The following is a 14,041-nucleotide window of genomic DNA, read 5'->3' on the forward strand; positions in this document are numbered from 1 at the left end:
TCTTCTAGAAACCAGCAAGGCCATTTTCAGGAAACGGCCTCCTCCTGTGAACAAACGGCACTTTTTCTGGCAGCGTAAAAGACTTGCATAGCTTGGTCAGAGCACACATTCCTCCACCCGAGGGAACTTTTCAAAAGCGTTTAACAGCCAAGAGAGGACTTCAGAAATGTCAGTTTTAATGCAGTGAAACAAAGAAGCCCCAAGTTTCGTGGACCTGTAATTGTAAAAGTATTTAATCATTATCAGCACTTAGTGGTTTGCATACAGTAAGCACTTTATAAATGCCATCATTATTTATTGAGAGTATTAGATTTTACCGTCTGTCTCTAGTTTACTGCCTCTGGCCGTGAGTTAAGCTTTTCTTTTCACCTGGGGTCCACTTCCACACCTCAGATAAAGTTAAACCACTGTAGAGTCAAAGACTGCGCTGGAAGATTATTCTTACACCAAGCTTTTACAGATGGGTAGCTTCTTTGGGGAAAAAAATAACATTTTTCTTCAGGTCCCAGAAATTCAGTTGTATTGCCACTTCCACCTTTAGTTCTGACCGAGTTACCAATCATCACTTCAGTTCTTGCTGGGGCTCAGAGGATTGGTAATAAGGAACAGAATTGAGATCACTAATACTCCCACATCCTAAAAATCAGAATCCTCTGAGCAATTGACTGGGGAGTTGAAATATTTCCTGACCCACTGAATGAGACATGGTCAATTCTTTTGATCCCACCGTGTCTTAACCGACAACTTTGCTTCGACTGGCCTCCCCCGCAGAATGAGAGTAGCATTTTCTTCGTTCAATTGTCTGTACTGATCTATCGATGGTATTTATTGAGCACTCACTCTGTACCAAGCACTGTAATGAACGCTGGGAAAAGAACAATACCGTAGAGATGGCAGATGTGTCTGTCCTTTATTCTGCTTGTTCCTGTCAACACTGTTCTAGGGGGACAATGAATGTGCCTGTTTAGTTCATTTTTTTAAAATGGCATTTATTAAGCACTTACTATGTGCAAAGCACTGTTCTAAGTGCTGGGGAGGTTACAAGGTGATCACGGGGGGCTCACAGTCTTAATCCCCATTTTGCAGATGAGGTAACTGAGGCACAGAGAAGTGAAGTGACTTGCCCAAAGTCACACAGCTGACAATTGGCGGATCCGGGGTTTGAACCCTTGACCTCTGACTCCAAAGCCCGGGCTCTTTCCAAAGAGCCACGCTGCTTCTACGTATATATGTTTGCACATATTTATTACTCTATTTATTTATTTATTTTACTTGTACATATCTATTCTATTTATTTTATTTTGTTAGTATGTTTGGTTTTGTTCTCTGTCTCTCCCTTTTAGACTGTGAACCCACTGTTGGGTAGGGACTGTCTCTATGTGTTGCCAACTTGTACTTCCCAAGCGCTTAGTACAGTGCTCTGCACACAGTAAGCGCTCAATAAATACGATTGATTGATTGATTCTCCATTTTGTACAGTCCCTAACATAGGGACTTGAGTAGAAAGGTGATGGATAAAATCCTGTTGGTGGTGATGAGGTGGATATCTCTGGTTCTCAGTCGAGGTCATGGAATCATAGATTTGGAAGAATTTTGAGCATTCATTCATTCGGTCGTATTTATTGAGCACCTACTATGTACTAAGCGCTTGGGAGAGTACAATACAACAATAAACAGACACATTCCCTGTCCACAATGAGCTTTCAGAGTAGAGAGAGGGGAGACAGACATTAATATAAATAAATTACAGAGCTGTCGTCTGGGCATTCAAGACGTAACTTTTTTATTTTTTAATGGTCTGTGTTAAGCGCTTCTTATGTGTCTCTTATGTGTCTTATGTGTCTCAATAAATACGATTGATGATGAGGATGTGTCAGGCACTGTACTAAGCGCTGGGGTAGGTACAAGCTAATCAGGTTGGTCACGATCCCTGGCACAGAGAAGTGAAGTGATTTGCCCGAGGTCACACAGCCTGGCAAGCAGCAGAGCCAGGATTAGGACCTTGGTCCTTCTGATTTCCAGTCCCTTGCTCTCTCCACCAGGCCATGTTGCTTCCCAGATGGTTATCCCTCCGTGCCTCCCACCGTAGCATTTGTCAGAGTGGCTGCTAAGTAACAAAACCCGACTTTAAAATTCTCTTTCCGACTTTAAAATTCCATCTCTTTATCCTTCCACCCCTGTTGCAAATGTTAATGTGCAGTGAAATGCCCAAAAGGCAGGGATCAGAGAGATAGAAGAAGGGAAGCACAATCTCCCAACTGGACCATCCATCCCCGAATAATCAAGAGTTGTTAATAACAATTTAATAATAATAATAATAACTGTGGTATTTATTAAGCACTTACTGTGTGCCAGGTACTGTACTAAGCTGTGGGGTGGTTACAGGCAAATTGGGTTGGACACAGTCCTTGTCTCATGTGGGGCTCACAGTCTCGATCCCCATTTTACAGATGACGTTACTGAGGCCCAGAGAAGTGAAGTGACTTGCCCAAGGTCACACAGCAGATGAGGCGCAGAGCCGGGATCAGAACCCATGACCTTCTGGCTCCCAGGCCCAAGCTCTATTCCTTATGCTGCTGTGACTATTAACAAGAAACAAATAATAATAATAATAATAATAATGGCATTTATTGTGCGCTTACTATGTGCAAAGCACTGCTCTAAGCGCTGGGGAGGTTACAAGGTAATCAGGGTGGCCCACGGGGGGCTCACAGTCTTAATCCCCATTTTATAGATGAGGTAACTGAGGCACAGAGAAGTGAAGTGACTTGCCCAAAGTCACACAGCTGACATATGGCGGAGCTGGGATTTGAACCCATGACCTCTGACTCCAAAGCCTGTGCTCTTTCCACTGAGCCACGCTGCTTCTCTAACAAATGCATCCAAAGTGATGCCTTTTTTTAAAGGTATTTGTTAAGCGCTTACTATGTGCAAAGCACTGTTCTAAGCGCTGGGGAGGTTACAAGGTAATCAGGATGGCCCACGGGGGGCTCACAGTCTTAATCCCCATTTTATAGATGAGGTAACTGAGGCCCAGAGAAGTGAAGTGACTTGCCCAAAGTCACACAGCTGACAAATGGCAGAGCTGGGATTTGAACCCATGACCTCTGACTCCAAAGCCCGGGCTCTTTCCACTGAGCCACGCTGCTTCTCTAACAAATGCATCCAAACAGTTTGATCCAGTGATGCCTTTTTTTAAAGGTATTTTGTTAAGCGCTTACTATGTGCAAAGCACTGTTCTAAGCGCTGGGGAGGTTACAAGGTAATCAGGATGGCCCATGGGGGGCTCACAGTCTTAATCCCCATTTTATAGATGAGGTAACTGAGGCCCAGAGAAGTGAAGTGACTTGCCCAAAGTCACACAGCTGACAAATGGCGGAGCTGGGATTTGAACCCATGACCTCTGACTCCAAAGCCCGGGCTCTTTCCACTGAGCCACGCTGCTTCTCTAACAAATGCATCCAAACTGTCTGATCCAGTGATGCCTTTTTTTAAGGTATTTGTTAAGCGCTTACTATGTGCAAAGCACTGTTCTAAGCGCTGGGGAGTTTACAAGCTAATCGGGTTGGACACAGTCCGTGTCCCACATGGGGCTCACAGTCTTAATCCCCATTTTACAGAGGAGGTAACTGACGCACAGAGCAATGCAGTGACTTGCCCAAAGTCACACAGCAGACAAGTGGCAGAGCCGGGATTAGAACCCAGGACCTTCTGATTCCCAGGCCCGGCTCTATCCACTAGGCCATACTGTTTCTCCCTCTGCCATAAGTCGTACTTATGCCAACTTGTACTTCCCAAGCGCTTAGTACAGTGCTCTGCACACAGTAAGCGCTCAGTAAATACGATTGATCGATTGATAAATTCCCTGTTGTCATTTATAAACTACTTAACTATAAACTATATATTTATAGTTTATATTATAAACTATATATATATTACAGAGAAGCAGCGTGGCTCAGTGGAAAGAGCCCGGGCTTCGGAGTCAGCGGTCATGGGTTCGAATCCCGACTCCACCACATGTCTGCTGTGTGATCTTGGGCAAGTCACTTAACCTCTCTGTGCCTCAGTTCCCTCATCTGTAAAATGGGGATGAAGGCTGTGAGCCCCACGTGGGACAACCTGATCACCCTGTATCCTCCCCGGTGCTTAGAACAGTGCTTTGCACATAGTAAGCACTTAACAAATGCCAATTATTATTATTATTATTATAAACTACTACTTAGCACAGAGTAAGCACTTAACAAATAATAATAATGGCATTTATTAAGTGCTTGCTATGTGCAAAGCAGTGTTCTCGTGCTTGTCCTTGTACCTTGTACTTTCCAAGCGCTTAGTACAGTGCTGTGCACACAGTAAGCGCTCAATAAATACGACTGAATGAATGAATGTTGAATTGCGGCTCTTGCCTTGCCCCCTTACCTCAGGTATGTGGCTCTCCATGTTTGGAAGAAACGTCTATTGTACTCCGCTCCTGGAGAGGTACGCAATAACCTCCCAGTCTTTGCAGAACCGGGAGTAGATTGGACTCCACGCCTTGTTTCACCAGTAGCCAGGCCTGGCTACTCATCTGGTACGGGTTGGCAACTTATAGAGATGGTCCCCATCCCTATCTCCCCCTTCTATCAATCAATCAATCAATCAATCAATCGTATTTATTGAGCGCTTACTGTGTGCAGAGCACTGGACTAAGCGCTTGGGAAGTCCAAGTTGGCAACATATAGAGACAGTCCCTACCCAACAGTGGGCTCACAGTCTAAAAGGGGGAGACAGAGAAAAAAACCAAAAATGCTAACAAAATAAAATAAATAGAATAGATATGTACAAGTAAAATAATAAATAGAGTAATAAATCTGTACAAACATATATACATATATACAGGTGCTGTGGGGAAGGGAAGGAGGTAAGATGGGGGGATGGAGGGGGGACGAGGGGGAGAGGAAGGAAGGGGCTCAGTCTGGGAAGGCCTCCTGGAGGAGGTGTGAGCCCGCTGTTGGGTAGGGACCGTCTCTATATGTTGCCGACTTGTACGTCCCAAGTGCTTAGTACAGTGCTCTGCCCATAGTAAGCGCTCAATAAATACAATTGATGACGATGATGATGATTTGAGGGGCTCCCGGGCCAACGTAATTACCTGCAAAGATAGGCTTGGGCATTTCCATGGCATGGGGGATAGAGCACGAGCCTGGGAATCAGGAAGTCATGGGTTCTAATTCCGACTCCGCCACTTGTCTGCTATGTGGCCTTGGGTAAGTCACTTCACTTCTCTGAGCCCCCTTCTAGACTGTGAGCCCACTGTTGGGTAGGGACCGTCTCTGTGTGTTGCCGACTTGCACTTCCCAAGCGCTTAGTACGGTGCTCTGCACACAGTAAGCGCTCAATAAATGCGATTGAGTGATTGAGCCTCAGTTACCTCATCTATAAAATAGGGATGAAGATTTGCTTGTATCCACCCTCCAGCGCTTAGTACAGAGAAGCAGCGTGGCTCAGTGGAAAGAGCGTGGGCTTGGGAGTCAGAGGTCATGGGTTCAAATTCCGGCCCTGCCAACTGTCAGCTGTGTGACTTTGGGCGAGTCGCTTCACTTCTCTGGACCTCGGTTACCTCACCTGTAAAATGGGGATGAAGACGGTGAGCCCCCCCCGTGGGACAACCTGATCACCTTGTAACCTCCCCAGTGCTTAGAACAGTGCTTTGCACATAGTAAGCGCTTAACAAATGCCATCATTATTACAGTGCCTGGCACCCAGTAAGAGCTTAACAAATACCATTAATATATTAATATTATTATAATATTAATACCATTATATTATTATTAAGCAGCGTGGCTCAGTGGAAAGAGCCCAGGCTTTGGAGTCAGGGGTCATGGGTTCAAATCCCGGCTCTGCCAACTGTCAGCTCTATGACTTAAAGCAAGTCACAACTTCTCTGTGCCTCAGTTACCTCATCTGTAAAATGGGGATTAAGACTGTGAGCCTCACGTGGGACAACCTGATCACCTTGTAACCTCCCCAGCACTTAGAACGGTGCCTTACACATAGTAAGCGCTTAACAAATGCCATCATTATTACAGTGCCTGGCACCCAGTAAGTGCTTAACAAATACCATTTATTTATTAATATTATTATAATATCAATACCATTATTTTATTATTAAGCAGCATGGCTCCGTGGAAAGAGCCCAGGCTTTGGAGTCAGGGGTCATGGGTTCAAATTCCGGCTCTGCCAACTGTCAGCTGTGTTAACTTCTCTGTGCCTCAGTTACCTCATCTGTAAAATGGGGATTAAGACTGTGAGCCCCATGTGGGACAACCTGTTCACCTTGTATCTACCCCAGTGCTTAGAACAGTGCTCTGCGCATAGTAAGCGCTTAACAAATGCCATCATTATGATTATTAATAATTCCCTTCCCCTGACCTTCCTCCCCTCCACATGCCACTGCTTTTCCTGATAAGGACAGCCCAGCAGTATTGGGAAAGACAATGGGTAATCCCGGTGTCAATCCCAAATTTATAGTCCCCTCACCCCCTTTCCCTTCTCCCAGTTGGATGGGCAGTAGAGATTGAGATGGTGGAGCTGATGACGCTGCTCCGTTTTTATGATATTTGTTAAGCGCTTACTGCGCCAAACGCTGCGGTAGGTACAAGTTAATTGGATCAGACAGCGTCCCTGTCCCGCGTGGGGCTCACAGTTTAAGTAGGAGGGAGAACGGGTATCCCCATTTTACAGTCGAGGAAACCGAGGCACAGAGAAGTGATGTGCCCAATACAGCAACCAGCTGGCAGAACTGGGATTAGAACACAGGTCCTTCTGACTCCCATGTCCATCATCATCATCAATCGTGTTTATTGAGCGCTTACCGTGTGCAGAGCACTGTACTAAGCGCTTGGGAAGTACAAGTTGGCAACATATAGAGACAGTCCCTGTCCATGCGCTCTCCCCTAGGCCACACTGCCTCTCCTTATTCGGTTGCCCCATCCACGGCCGTGAGGATAGGGGTAGCGAGATGGGTGGATCTTTGGACGGGAGCGAACCACATCACCTTCTTATTTCTTTGAAGACAGGGAGGAATTCATCCAACTCTGGAATCAAAGAATTCAGACGATTTAGGTCAAACCGTCCAGCTCCAAACCACATAACGTAGGAAAATATCTGGATTTCCCGAGTTGGCGATTTTCCATCTTTTGTTGACTACGGAAGGATCTGCAGAAGGTAGATGGTTTTCTTCGTACGGGATCAAAGAGCTTCAGATGGGCAAAATTTCACAAGCTCTCAGCTAGGGCCCCCAAAACCCAGGCCTAGAGCAGTTAGTTCCACCAAAGCAGCCCCAATCTGTCAATCAATCAGTGGTATTTCTTGATTGTTTACCCTGTGCAGAGCACTGTAATAAACACCTGGGAAAGTGCAGTGCAACAGAGTTGGTAGAAGCGATCCCCCCCCTATAATCAATCATATTTATTGAGCGCTTACTGTGTGCAGAGCACTGTACTAAGCGCTTGGGAAGTACAAGTTGGCAACATATAGAGACAGTCCCTACCTAACAGTGGGCTCACAGTCTAAAGGGCACTTATAGGGAGAGGCGGACATTAAAATAGATTAGTGAAAGGCAAATAGTAGAGCATAAGAATATTTACATAAGTACGGTGGAGCTAGGGTGAGTATCGAGGTGCCTGAGAGGCAAGGGCATAGTCAATGCACGAGGGAGGGAGGATAAAGGAGCTACAGGGCTTAATCTGGGAAGACTTCTTGGAGGAGATGTGATTTTAAGAGGGTTTTGAAGGTGGGGAGAACAGTGGACTGTCATTCATTCATTCAGTCATATTTATTGAGTGCTTACTGTGTGCAGAGCACTGTACTGAGTGCTTGGGAAGTACGAGTTGGGAACGTATAGAGACGGTCCCTACCCAACAGCGGGCTCACAGTCAAGAAGGGGGAGACAGACAACAAAACAAAACATGTGGTCAGGTGCCAAGTCATCAGAATAAATAGAAGTAAAGCTAGATGCACATCATTGACAAAATAAATAGAATAGTAAATATGTACAAGTAGAATAAACAGAGTAATAAATGTGTACATGCATATATACAGGTGCTATGGGGAGGGGAAGGAGGTAGGGCGGGGGATGGAGGGGGGAGAGGAAAAGGGGGGGCTCAGTCTGGGAAGGCCTCCTGGAGGAGGTGAGTGTCAGATATTCATTCATTCATTCATTCAATTGTATTTATTGAGCGCTTACTGTGTGCAGAGCACTGTCCTAAGCGCTTGGGAAGTCCAAGTTGGCAACATCTAGAGACGGTCCCTACCCAACAGCGGGCTCACAGTCTAGAAGGGGGAGACAGACAACAAAACGAAACATGTGGACGGGTATCAAGTTGTACAGTTATGGTTGCACCGTACTCTCATTCATTCATTCATTCAATCGTATTTATTGAGCGCTCACTGTGTGCAGAGCGCTGTACTAAGCGCTTGGGAATTCCAAGTTGGCAACATCTAGACGGTCCCTACCCAACAGTGGGCTCACTTCACTCCTCTGGGCCTCAGTTCCCTCATCTGCAAAATGGGGATGAAAACCGCGAGCCCCACGTGGGACAACCTGATCACCTCGCATCCCCCCAGCGCTTAGAACAGTGCTTCGCACATAGTAAGTGCCTAATAAATACCATTATTATTATTTCCACCGCCATGATTACGAGAATTATACCGTGCTGCTTCGGGGTGGGGAAGCAAGAGGCAGATATGAGGAGGGGAGGGACTTCCAGGCCAGGGGAGAACATGGGCAAGGAATTGGTGAAAGTAGGCAAGATCAGGAAGTAGCAGGGCCTAGTTGCAAGAGCACGAGCTGGAGACTCAGAGGATGTGGATTCTAATCCTTGCTATGCCTGTTGCCTGCCGTGAGACCTTGGGCAAGTCACTTCACTTCTCTGGGCCTCAGCTACCTCATCTGTAAAACGGGGATTAAGAAAGTGAGCCCCATGTGGGACAGGGACTGTGTCCAGCCTGATTACCCTTGTATCTCAATAAATACGACTGACTGACTATCTCCCCCAGCGCTTAGAACAGTGCTTGTCCCGTAGTAAGAGCTTAACACATACAATAATTATTATTATTAAGATCGAGGTACAGAGAATAGGTTGGCATTAGAGGAGCAGAGTGAATAGGGGTTGGGTGGTAATTGGAGATCAGCCCTCCCTCCCCCTGTACATTGGTCCTCTAATAATAATAATAATAATAATAATAATAATAATAATAATGGTATTTGTTAAGCGCTTACCATGTGCAAAGCACTGTTCTAAGCGCTGGGGAGATTACAAGGTGATCAGGTTGTCCCACGGGGGGCTCACAGTTTTAATCCCCATTTTACAGATGAGGTAACTGAGGCACAGAGAAGTTAAAAGTGACTTGCCCAAAGCCACACAGCTGACAGTTGGCAGAGCTGGGATTTGAACCCAAGACCTCTGACTCCAAAGCCCGGGCTCTTTCCACTGAGCCACGCTGCTTCTCCAAGTCTGCTTCTCTAGACTGTAAGCTCTTTGTGGGAAGGGAATGTGTCTGTTTATTGTTGTATTGTACTCTCCCAAGTGCTTAGTACAGTGATCTGCAGGCAGTAAGCTCTCAGTAAATGCAATTGAAGGATGGAATGGATGCTGCCAAGCCTTTGGTTCAGTGGCATTGAAAGTAGCCTGGTGGCAAGGTTAGAGCAGGAATGTGCACTCCCAAGCACGTAGTATAGTGCTCTGCACACAGTAAGTGCTCAATAAATACCATGGATTGATTGATTGATTGATTGAATGTAGTTTAGGGACAGCCCTCTAGATCTGGTCCCCAGGAAGTGAAGAAAGTGGATGGCCTAGTTAGACTGTGAGCCCACTGTTGGGTAGGGACTGTCTCTATATGTTGCCAATTTGTACTTCCCAAGCGCTTAGTACAATGCTCTGCACATAGTAAGCGCTCAATAAATACGATTGATGATGATGATAGAGCCTGGGCCTGGGAGTTAGAAGGACCTGGGTTCTAATTCTGACTCTGCCAATCATCTGCTATGTAACCCTGGGCAAATTGCCTCACTTCTCTGTGCCCCAGTTCCCTCATCTGTAAAATGAAGATTAAAACTGTGAGTGTGTCCAACCTGATTAGCTTGCATCCACCTCAGGGTTTAGTACAGTGCACTAGTAAGCACTTAACAAATACCACAGTTACTATTCTACACCTCTGGACCGTAAACCTGTTATGGCCAGAGGTCATGTCTGCTAATTCTGTTATATTCAATCATATTTATTGAGCGCTTACTTTGTGCAGAGCAGTGTACTAAGCGCTTGGGAAAGTACAACGCAACAATAAACGGTGACACTCCCTGCCCACAACGAGCTCACATTCTAGAGTGTTATACGCTCCCAAGCACTTAGTACAGTGCTCTGCGCGTAGTAAGTGTTCAGTAGTAAGCGTGCCATTGATCTGTCGATTGCTAGCAGTGTCCTTTTTTGCTATTTAAATAATAATAATAACGATGGCATTTGTTAAGCGCTTACTATGTGCCAAGCACTGTTCTAAGCACTGGGACTAATGAAACAACGCTGACATCCGCACTTGATGAAACGGCCACCTTATTCTCTTATCAGCGCCAACCCGCACTGCTTCGATAGCTAGCTAATGAAGAGAGCTGGACAATCCGCGTTTTTGCTTCGATTCAGTCCACCGAGAAACGGACTGCATAACTGGAGTCGGGTACTCCAGGTTCTCTGCCCTCGGGGGCACTGCCCACTGTTCTCTGCTTGGGGGTCCTCAACGGTCATCATGAGAGCGCCTCTTTTGCTTTGATCAATCAGTTGTATGTATTGAGTGCTTACTTCATTCAATCGTATTTATTGAGCGCTTACTGTGCGCAGAGCACTGTACCAAGCGCTTGGGAAGTACAAGTCGGCAACATTAATTCAATCGTATTTATTGAGTGCTGACTGTGTGCAGAGCACTGTACTAAGTGCTTGGGAAGGACAAGTCGACGACATATAGAGACGGCCCCTACCCAACAACGGGCTCCCAGGCTAGAGGGATGAGGGGAGGAGAATGGGGGTGTGAAAAAGGGGTGGGAGGAAGGGGGTAAAGAAGGTCTGGGAGAGGAGAAAGGGGTGTGTGAACGAATAATGGGGCAGTATTCATTCATTCATTCAATCGTATTTATTGAGCGCTGACTGTGTGCAGAGCACTGTACTAAGTGCTTGGGAAGGACAAGTTGACCACGTATAGAGACGGCCCCTACCCAACAACGGGCTCACAGTCTAGAGGGATGAGGGGAGGAGAATGGGGGTGTGAAAAAGGGGTGGGAGGAAGGGGGTAAAGAAGGTCTGGGAGAGGAGAAAGGGGTGTGTGAAAGAATAATGGGGTGTAAAAAAAACTGAGGAGACGAGGGTGTGAAAAGGAGCTGGGGGAGAGGGGAATGGGGGTGTGAAAAGGGGCTGAGGAGAGGGGAAGAGAGGGGTGTGGAAAGGAGCTGGGGGAGAGGGGAATGGGGGTGTGAAAAGGGGCTGGGGAATGGGGGTGTGAAAAGGGGCTGGGGAAAGAGGGGACTGGGGACAGGGGGTGTGAAAAGGGGCTGGGGAAAGAGGGGCCTGGGGGTGTGAAAAGGGGCTGGGGAAAGAGGGGCCTGGGGGTGTGAAAAGGGGCTGGGGAAAGAGGGGACTGGGGGTGTGAAAAGGGGCTGGGGAAAGAGGGGACTGGGGGTGTGAAAAGGGGCTGGGGAAAGAGGGGGCTGGGGGTGTGAAAAGGGGCTGGGGAAAGAGGGGGCTGGGGGTGTGAAAAGGGGCTGGGGAAAGAGGGGGCTGGGGGTGTGAAAAGGGGCTGGGGAAAGAGGGGACTGGGGGTGTGAAAAGGGGCTGGGGAAAGAGGGGACTGGGGGTGTGAAAAGGGGCTGGGGAAAGAGGGGACTGGGGGTGTGAAAAGGGGCTGGGGAAAGATATAGAGGCGGTCCCTACCCAACAACGGGCTCAAAGTCTAGAAGGGGGAGACAGACAACAAAACAAAACATGGAGACAGGTGTCAAAGCTATATGCACATCATTAACAAAATAGAATAGTAAATATGTGCAAGTAAAATAGAGTAATAAATCTGTACAAATATATACAAGTGCTGTGGGGAGAGGAAGGAGGTAGGGCAGCGGGGATGGGGAGGAGGAGAGGAAAAAGGGGGCTCAGTCTGGAAAGGCCTCTTGGAGGAGGTGAGCTCTCAGTAGGGCTTTGAAGGGAGGAAGAGAGCTAGCTTGGCGGATATGTGGAGGGAGGGCATTCCAGGCCAGGGGAAGGATATCATCATCATCATCATCAATCATATTTATTGAGCGCTTACTATGTGCAGAGCACTGTACTAAGCGCTTGGGAAGTACAAGTTGGCAACATATAGAGACAGTCCCTACCCAACAGTGGGCTCACAGTCTAAACCACTTTACTTCTATTGTATATTCCCAAGTATCTAAGCACACCGGGGTGCTCTACCAATGCTTCTGATAATGATGATGAAGTCGGGGAAGACAGGAGGGAGTTGTAGAAGAGAGGTGGTCATGCACTCCAGCAAATTCTCCTAAATAATAATAATGATAATATTTTTTAAGCAGTATCTGTCAAGTAATGTACTAAAAACTGTCTTGTCTTATACCGTCGAGTTGTTTCCGACCCATAGTGATGCCATGGACACATCTCTCCCAGAACTGCCCACTCTCCATCTGCAATCGTTCTCCAGAGAGTTTTCTTGGTAAAAATAGAGAAGCGGTTTATCATTGCCTCCTTCCGAGCAGTAAACTTGAGCCTCCGCCCTCGACGCCCTCCCCTGCCGCTGCTGCCCAGCACGGGGGAGTTTTGACTTGTAGCAGATTGCCTTCCGCTCGCTAGCCACTGGCCAAGCTAGGAACGAAATGGGTAAGCCTCTGCCTGACCCTCCCTCCCGTAGCTGAGACTGGTAGAGTACTGGAAACTTTCCAGGTGAGACCTTGAGAGGGGACTAAACATTGTACTAAACACTAAAACAAATTGGAAAATTACAGGCCAAGTTGCCACAGGCGAAAGAAGCCACTAGGTCGTCGGGCAATAGGAGCAAAAATACACAGGCGGCACCCTGATTAGAGTAAGGCTCGCCGTGCTGATATTTGGGGAAAGGAATGAAATTTCTTTTCTGGGAGGGCTCTGAGCCCTTCCATTTTTCCCCTTCACGTCACCACCAGAGCCTGTCGCCAGAGCCACACGGTGAGGCAAACCCACGTTGGATGGGGTAAGTCCACACTGCACTGTCCCGAGACCTCGTGTGCTTTAGAGAAGCGGGGTGGCCAAGCACAGAGAGCTTGGTCCTGGAAGGCAGAGGGCCTGGCTTCTAATTCCAGCTCTGTAACCTCGGGCAAGTCACTTAACTTCTCTATTCCTCAGTTTCCCTGTCTTTAAAATGGGGCTTCAAACCCTGTCCCTCTTCCTAATTAGACTGTGAGCCCCATGTGGGACAGGGATTATGTCTGACCTGATTCTCCTCCTCAAGACTGTAAACTCCTGGTGATCAGGGAACAACATGTCTACCAACTTTAATCAATCAATCAATCAATCGTATTTATTGAGCGCTTACTGTGTGCAGAGCACTGTACTAAGCACTTGGGAAGTACAAGTTGGCAACATATACAGTCCCTACCCAACAGTGGGCTCACAGTCTATTGTGTTGTGCTCTCCCAAGTGCTTAGCAGAGTGTTCTGCACTCGATAAGCGCTCAGTAAATCATCAATCGTATTTATTGAGCGCTTACTGTATGCAGAGCACTGGACTGTAAATACTATTGACTGATTAACTTGTTTCTACCCCAGCATTTAGAACAGAGCTTGACACATAGTAAGAACTTAACAAACAGAATAACAATAATTATGGTATCTGTTAGGCGTTTACTACGTGCCAGGCATAGAACTAAGCACTGGGGGGGGGCGGTTAGAAGCAAATCAGATTGGACACAGTCCCTGTCCCACGTAGGGCTCACAGTCTCAATCCCCATTTTACAGATGAGGTAATTGAGGCCCAGAGAATAATAATAATAA

At 46.9% G+C, this 14,041-nt stretch overlaps 1 non-coding gene across 1 annotated transcript; it reads right to left on the bottom strand.

The window, feature by feature from the left end:
• Window positions 1–12,836: 12,836 nt before the first annotated feature.
• LOC119926299 lies at window positions 12,837–12,974 on the bottom strand. The gene has a single exon (XR_005450186.1). It is a non-coding gene; the product is annotated as a small nucleolar RNA SNORA7 (small nucleolar RNA).
• Window positions 12,975–14,041: the final 1,067 nt, after the last annotated feature.

The sequence above is a fragment of the Tachyglossus aculeatus genome, chromosome 3 (genome assembly GCF_015852505.1).
Source record: "Tachyglossus aculeatus isolate mTacAcu1 chromosome 3, mTacAcu1.pri, whole genome shotgun sequence".
Classification (NCBI taxonomy): Eukaryota; Metazoa; Chordata; class Mammalia; order Monotremata; family Tachyglossidae; genus Tachyglossus; species Tachyglossus aculeatus.